The sequence below is a fragment of the Microcaecilia unicolor genome, chromosome 12 (assembly GCF_901765095.1).
Source record: "Microcaecilia unicolor chromosome 12, aMicUni1.1, whole genome shotgun sequence".
NCBI lineage: Eukaryota > Metazoa > Chordata > Amphibia > Gymnophiona > Siphonopidae > Microcaecilia > Microcaecilia unicolor.
In genome coordinates, this window is record NC_044042.1 from 1,926,385 (window position 1) to 1,932,384 (window position 6,000).

General features: G+C 49.3%; 1 protein-coding gene across 2 annotated transcripts in view; it reads right to left on the bottom strand.

The window, feature by feature from the left end:
• The window catches only part of TFEB (transcription factor EB), a 41,924-nt gene extending 36,175 nt beyond the window's left edge, over nt 1–5,749 (bottom strand). Inside the window, exon 1 of one of the 2 annotated variants that reach the window (XM_030220772.1) lies at nt 5,549–5,749. The gene's annotated coding sequence lies outside the window, so the exon portion shown is untranslated. The remainder of the gene's footprint in view (nt 1–5,548) is intronic. The other variant, XM_030220771.1, reaches the window with a different exon arrangement.
• Between the last annotated feature and the right edge of the window lie 251 nt (nt 5,750–6,000).

Sequence of the window (6,000 nt, forward strand, 5' to 3'; positions counted from 1 at the left end):
AGAGAGAGAGAAAGAGACAATGAAGGAAGCAAGAGGGAATGGGGACAGTGATGGAACTAAAGCAACAGAGGAGACAATGAAGGAATTAAGAGAGAGTTGGACAAAAATGTGAGCGAGAGACAAAGAAGGAAGCAAGAGAAAGTGGCACAGTGATGGGAGCCAAAGCAAGAGAGAGAGACAATGAAGGAAGCAAAAGAAAGTGGGACAGTGATGGGAGCCGGAGCGAGAGGAATACTGATGAGAGATGGAGGGAGCAGGACAGTCAGGGCTGACCCAACTATTAGGCAAGACTAGGAAGTCACCTGGGCAGCAGCTTCTTGGGGAGCAGCAAAGAGCATCTGCAGTCAAAGCAAAAGACTAGATCCGGACAGCCAGAAGCTGAAAGAACCATCAATGCATCCTTTCATCTGCAGGAAGGGTGGGAAATTTTCAAATAGCCAGTGGCGTACCAAGGGGGGGGGGGCGGTGGGGACGGTCCGCCCCGGGTGCACACTGCTGGGGGGGTGCCAAGCACCAGTCAGTAGTAACCTGTTCCGGGGCAGAGGGAGCATGGAAACGAACGACGCTGACTGGCGCACGGCACCCCCCCCAGTGGCGTGCACCCGGGGGGGGGGGGTTCTTTCGCCGGGGTGGGGGGGTGTCCCTTCACCAGGGGGGCGGGGCGCATCGGCGATCCGCCCCGGGTGTCAGCGCCCCTCGGAACACCACTGCAAATAGCTCATTTATCTAAGTAAATAATGTTTGGAAAATCCCCCCCCTACACACACATACAATGTTTAATATTTAAAATCAAGATGTGATGGGAGAAGCAGACTAGGGGCCTGAATTTAATGGTGTGGGGGGGGGGGGGAGATGTCAGACTGAAGATTTACCTAGGGTGCCCAATACCTCTGCACCATCCCTAGGGATGTTGATAGAAACCAGAGAGTGAAAGCCTGATGGGAGATAAATGGACAGGGACAGTGATGAGTGCTGGAGAGAGAGGAAGAGGGATGGAGAATGGAGGGAGAGGGACAGAGGGAAGTGCTGAAGAGAGAGAGAGAGAAAGAGAGAGGGGAAGAGGGATGGAGAACAGAGAGAGACACTGATGGGAGCTGGAGAGAGAAGAATGATGGGTGATAGTGAGAGTGGGAGCCAGCTAGATGCAGAATGGTGAAGGATGAAGGGAGAGGAGGGATGGGCAATGGAGGGAGAAGGGACAGTGATGAGCCCTGGGATCTGCTCTGCAGAGCTTGCTATTTGGGGAGGGTGTTCTCAGGTCCTGAAGGCTTGTGCTGGGTCTCCCATTATGGAATTTCAGAGATGGTGTCTGCAAGGACAGCGACCAGGGAATTGGCAGCCAGTGGCTCAGTGACTCACAGGCACTGTTTTTAGCTCAGGCAGGGTGAGAGGTTTTGGGGGATGGGAGTTGAGTGTTTTGCCCTTTGTGGTATGAATGCCAGTATTAAATAACATGACACTGGCACAGTGCGGGAAACAGGGCTGAAGGAGGGTGGGTTGTATCGAAGAACCCAACAATTCACAAGTTTGCCAGTCTTCCATCCTGCACTGCCCTAGTGAGGGAAGGGGGGGGGGGGGCTCAGTCTGTGGGACACACGGGTATCGAGTGGTTGAGAGACTGGTTGCTGTGTCGGTCCGTGAATGTGAAGAAATAAAGGTTAATAAGACGAATATAAGCTGATATCTATTTATTCATTCTGACTTGAAGAAGAGGGATTTAGCTCCAAAAATTTCCAGATAGTTCAATAAAAAGGGATACTTTATATTTTTCTTTTAATTTGCATGTATCAATTTTCACTTCTGTGAATTTCTTCTGAACACCGATTTAGTCTTTTCAGGACACCTGGGTTTTTTGGGGTGGGGGGGGGGGGGGGGATACACATAAGTTTTATGTTAACCTGGCCCTGCCTTGGGTGAATCTCTTATCAGTTAACCAATGTAATGAGACCCCAGAGCCACCTGGTCAGTGAACTGCTTACTTTAGAAGGTGCCCCCCCCCCCCCCCCCCCCCCACTGCCTCTGTCAGGTACAGCAAACTTAAACATGGAAGTATTTGTTCACTTCCCCTTTCAAATTTAGTGCAAAGTCCGTGACCCTGTGGACTTTGTACAAAAGCAAACAATTTGGACACTGATCCCCCAAACAGTTAAAAAGTGAATGAAAGGAAGAGAGGAATGGAGTATGGAAAAGACAGTTCCTGGGTTATCATCCCTGGTGGGGTCAGGATTTCCCCCAGGATTAAACAGTTTCTCTATCATTTCCCTGATTTCCTCTCAGTTTTGGGATCTTTGCGTCCTACAGGAGGAAATGAGTTTCTCTTCCTACCTCTCTGGTTTTGCTCTGCATACAAAGATTGGCTTCTTGGGATCTGCCACACTCAGGAATTAGACTTTTGCCCATCCTAGAGTTTGATGCTCTGCTTTAAAAGCTGAAGAGGCAGCAGGCTGGAAGTTTACAAGACAGCCTGGACGGTGTTTTCTTCATGATTCAGAGCAGGGAAAATGCCTGCTTGGCTTTTACTCCCTAATAATCCTACAGATGCGGGGCATGCGTCACTAGAAAGGCTTTGAACTCTTGGGGGTTCCTGCAGCACCTCACCCCAGCCGTCTCTACATCATCTTACTTCTAAACTTTTACAATCAGCACAATTCAATCACAGCATTGAATCTTCCCCCAGAAAGCAACATATGTAACTCCACCTCCAGCCTTTTCTACCTCTTGCAACACCATTTGCTGGGAGTGAGTACACACATGCAAACTGTACTGCACTCTTAATCTCACTGCATAATTAGATCCAGCTCACTGCAAGTGACTAATGCAGTGACCCAATTCACAGCTTAACCTCACTGCAAGTGACTAATGCAGGGACCCAATTCACAGCTTAACCTCACTGCAAGTGACTGACCCAATTCGCAGCTTAACCTCACTGCAAGTACTTAATGCAGTGACCCAATTCATAGCTTAACCTCACTGCAAGCGACTAATGCAGTGACCCAATTCACAGCTTGACCTCACTGCAAGTGCTTAATGCAGTGACCCAATTCATAGCTTAACCTCACTGCAAGCGACTAATGCAGTGACCCAATTCACAGCTTGACCTCACTGCAAGTGCTTAATGCAGTGACCCAATTCATAGCTTAACCTCACTGCAAGTGACTAATGCAGTGACCCAATTCACAGCTTAACCTCACTGCAAGCGACTAATGCAGTGACCCAATTCACAGCTTAATCTCACTGCAAGTGACTAATGCAGTGACCCAATTCACAGCTTAACCTCACTGCAAGCGACTAATGCAGTGACCTAATTCACAGCTTAATCTCACTAAATGATCTGATCCATCTCACTGCAAGTGGCCCAGTTTCACTGCATAATATTGTTCATCAGAATTCACCACTCATCCCCTCTCCATCAGCATTTCCAGTACCATTTTTCAGTCATGGTGAACTTTGATTTTGTATACGTTTTTCTATCATTAGCCTGATCTGAGGGTCCAGCTGACCCCCTTGGACAAAAAGAAATAATCCTCCCCTGATAAGTAATGAGCTAAATTCAAAATCTATCTGATATACCTTAAACCATCTTCTCGTCTCCATCTTCCCTACACCATATCCCTCCAAATCTCTTTCCTTTTGCCTATCTTTCCTTGTTTACCTTTCCATGTTCAATTCACATATTCTTAAAACCTTACTATTACTATGTTTATTTCAGTTTGTAATATTCTCCTTACAATACTTACAATTCTATTTACTATGTAAGCCGCATTGAACCTACTGTGTGTGGGAAAGCGCGGGGTACAAATGTAATAAATAATAATAATATAGATTTCAAAACTGTCTTCTCCGCTGCCTCCTGTCAGGAAAAGCTGAGCAGATCTTGGAGACCAGGAAAACGTCTCTGAGGGCCGGATGCATCAAAGCTACCATGCTGGCAGTGATCATTTTGAGCCGGTTTAGCGATCACGGTATTGAATCACAAATGCGCAAAAGCCTACAGCGACCTGTTTACCGCACTCACAAACGCACAATGAAAACGCTATACAAATGTATTGTAATTTATAAGTTCTTATTCAAATGAAGGCAATTGCATGATGTACAGCTGTTTATGGGCGATGCACCCCTTTAACATGATATATTTAACGGGTGCTCAGGGGCTGCCGGTAACTTCAGGAGCTGTCATCTGCCGTCAGCATAAGCGCGTGCATAACTGTTGTCACCAATGTACTATTTATGCACGCATGCGTGTGTGCACATCCTGGGAAAAAAGATGTTAACAAACCACACTTACCACCCGCCCATGGCCTCATCTCTCCGCATCCTCCTGCATATCCAGCATTCCTATCCAAAGTTAGGAACCTCCCCCCCCCCCTAAAATATTTTTGCAGCCCACAGATAAAACAACTCGCTCAATTCAAAAAAATGAAAAAAAATGGGGGAATTGAGAAACGTCGCACACTCACCAACGAAAATGTGAAAGCGCAAAAAAAAAAAAAACAGGACACAAGCAATGTGGCACAGCACACGATAACCGCCTAGACAGTGACTAAAAAATCACGCGCAGATCGGGGTCTATAAGGCTCTGCTGGCAAGTGACGTCTATCTCACACGCCTATGATACACGTCTATGATGCGATCTTTTTAGACCTGTGTACAAGTTCTTAGCGAATGACTATTGCGCGCATGTCTTTGAAATACCGCTACCGTGGATTTCAACAGGTTAGCGAGATTTTCATGCATTGACCTTTGTATTACTGCGCGGCTCACTAGCATGCAATTTTTTTTTTGAGCATCAGTCGTTTTTTTTCAAAGTCAGTATCGTGTAATGTGGATCTTTACATTTTCGCTGCTTTAACGTTTCTTTGAATCTGTCGGTACTGTGGGGGAGGGACAGACAGCAAGCAACAGAGAGAGAGCAATTTCAGGAAGTCTAGCACTACTGCCACCTCATTTACATACGACAGTCCTTGATGCGTGAAGAGCAGTCCTGTGGTGGTACCTGAACCACTCAGCTCATCTGGGACCCTAGTTCACATGAAAGGGGCTGAGGCAAGAGCACCCAAGGAAACACCTGCTCTCTCCCAAGGCAGCATCTCTGCTCCTCCCTGGTCCAGTCAGGGTCTGGGTCAGGCTTTCCCACTACTGTAATTGGAGCAGAGCAAAACACGACCCACCGGTCCCTGGCATGAAGGACAAAGCAGAGTCAGGAGCCGGAACCAGCCTAAGCCAGCAGGATCGAACCTGCTAAATGCTGCCTGCACGGGACGGGGAGCAGCCTGGCATGAAGCTGGCAAAGTGCCAAGTCGCTCAAATGCAGGAATCTCTGCTGTCCCGGCCGGTTGCACTACAGCCGGTGCTGCCCTGGGTGTTTTGCAAGAAGCTCTTTGCTCGTCGCCCTTCAAAGTAGCCTGGGATCAAAGTTTGGCCAGGGGACAACGAGCTGGAAAGTGACCCAGAGGGAGGGAGGAGCTCAGGGGGGGGGGGGGGCAGAGTCGTTTTGGAGCCCGGGGATCCGGTGCCCTCTTCCCATCTCCCTCTGCCCCGCCTCACTTACCGCCGCTGCCGGTGAAGGTCAGACGGGGAAACGGGCTGGACCAGTGGCCCAAGTTCGGGGAGTCGGTGCCAAACGGTGGAAGGGCGACGTTGTGGGCGTTGCTGGGTCCCGGTGTCCCCCCCGCGGTGCCCGGATCGCCCTCCGCTGCCCGGCCGGTGCCCGAACTTAGTCCGCGCGCCCCGGAGCCAAGTTGACAGCGCCCGCCCGCCCGTCACTTTCACGCTCCGCCCCCTGCGGGGCGGGGCAGCCTGCCAGATGTAGCTCCGCCTCCGTGAGCTATGCATGCCGGGAAATGGAGTTTCACCCGCCTCTCGCGCTCTGATCGAAACCGGCAGCTGAGGGAGCGCTCGACACCGGCTTTCAACGAACCCACTTAGCAGTTAAGTGCTTAGACGTGAATAACTTCGTTTATAACATGCTTCTTTCTTACATATTGGTGTAGAGTCTGGGAC